Source organism: Etheostoma spectabile, chromosome 8 (genome assembly GCF_008692095.1).
Source record: "Etheostoma spectabile isolate EspeVRDwgs_2016 chromosome 8, UIUC_Espe_1.0, whole genome shotgun sequence".
Classification (NCBI taxonomy): Eukaryota; Metazoa; Chordata; class Actinopteri; order Perciformes; family Percidae; genus Etheostoma; species Etheostoma spectabile.
In genome coordinates, this window is record NC_045740.1 from 25,127,128 (window position 1) to 25,129,375 (window position 2,248).

Sequence of the window (2,248 nt, forward strand, 5' to 3'; positions counted from 1 at the left end):
AGCAGGGCACCGCAGAGCGTAGCAGGATGTAACATGGCATCGCAGAACATTTTGTGTCGCATTACTGCTGAAACATGTCCAATTGTTTAATTTTGGGTTCAGAAGCCTTCATCTGCGATTTATGATGGTAGAGATTGCTGCTTTGTTCCATAAAAATCTAACGTTAGCATACTGCTAACTACTGAGTAGCAGCATGCTAACGCCAGATAATCATAGTCTAGGCGGCCACTGCTGGTCATTTGTCCCCAATTTTGGGTCACATTACTGCTGGGAAATGTCCGGTTGTGTAGTATTTGGTTTTGAAGCCTTAATTTGTGGTTTGTGGAGTCTGTGGAGGGTGAATACAGGTGCAGCAGCAATTTGCAGTATGAGAAAGATAAACTGTTTTTTGAATATTAAAGCATGTAAACTTGTCCTAGTACAAACACAAAATACAAGCAGGAACTAAAAAATGCTATATAATAGTTCCCCTATAAATGTCATGAGATACTAGAAGGGTTTGTACACCCTTCTCATGACAGATTTAAAAAAAAAAAAAAACAGTAACATGAATTAACGTTAGCAGCTGTATTGTCTGTATGTGTTGTGTGGAGAGAGTCTTGCATCATGTTCATGTTCGCTCTGTGATACTAAATGGAGCCACCCTGACCGATGTTTGTTCCACCCGTGCTTCTCCTGCAATGACAAGTCATAATGCTTGCTACTATTCCAAGGCATGAATTGTGTATTGTAACATTAATATCTGTCTGAGAACCCCATCAGCACTTTAGCATCATTCAAAAATACTTAGATTAGTGCACAATCTACCCATTAGTAACTACTGTAAGGGAACGGGGAGGCTTTATGACTAACATGTTTCTACAGATGCAAAGCTATAATGAGAAGGATGTGGGACAACATTTTCTGCTAACAACTAAAGTGCTCTTCTCTTTTGTTCTGCCACTTTTTAGGTGACCGACAGCTTGTTATTAAGTGTTATCACCACTTAGGTGTTAAATCATCTGTAAAAAATAAATTTAACAAGTCACTTCATTGTGATACTAATCTTCCAAGAAGTGAGATTATGTGATTTGTTTCACATAATATTTTACCAACTTTCTCAACACGTCTCTACTGCTGTCTTTTTCACATCATCCACAGCCCACCCCCATCACCCAGTTAGGCTACTACATGTATACTTTGGTCCTTTCCTGCCACCTGCTGTTTCCTACACCACTCTACCTATGCATTCATCTGTTATATTCTTTTCTTGTAGATGGCCAAATATATAATAATGCATTACTTTTGTACTGTGTATTATTAGTGGTCCAAGCCCGAGGCTGTAGGAACCACGGTGGCAAAGTTACTGCCTAAAACTCCTGCTACAGGCCAAGCCGTACATGGTGGCGGTGTGTCATTTTCAGGACTGGTCCAGAACTCTGCACGGACCTCAGACGCAACAATTGACCCACTTCTACCACTAGGTAGAGTTATAGCAGAAAAAAACGTGTTTGGTCCCATAACTCCCAAACCGTGCTTAGCACATTCAAAAACCATATATTCATGTGTTCACTGGATCCAACTGAATCTCTTGATGCCACGCCCATTTCCGCCTAGACTTTTGTGTGTGAAAAATAGCTATTTATGGCAAACCTCGACGTTCATTTTTGCTATTTTGTTCAGATCACGCTCTGAACCTGCTGCTTCTAGACAGTATCTGCTCAGCTGCTTCTCTGCCTACTTTCTAGGTTGCAGCCTAGCTTTCCTGCTGAGTTGCCTACCAACCCAGCTCCACCCCTCTCGTCACTCTCACACTGGACCCCTTGGTGAGTAGAGACTGGACTCTCACCACTGCCTTCTTCGTGTCTCAGTTCGGCCCTGTCTACCTCCTTTCAAGTTTAGACCCGATCTACAGCATTTGTCCCAGACCCACTCGCTATTTCACATTTCTTTTTGACTGTTCTAATAAACTCTTTAACTCTATCTCATGCCGTGTGCCTGTCTCTGTGTTCTGGGTGAAGCAAGAGCTTAACAAAGCAAGAGGCACCACTAACCAAAAACTGCCATTAAGACCAAGGAACTCTCCAAACAAGTAAGGGACAATGTTGTTAAGAAGCACAGGTCAGGGTTAGGTTATAAAAAAAAAATCCAAATCTTTGTTGATCCCCAGGAACACCATCAACTCTATCATAACCAAATGGAAAGAACATGGCATAGCAGCAAACCTGCCAAGAGATGGTGGGGATGTTTTTCAGCAGCCGGGACTGGG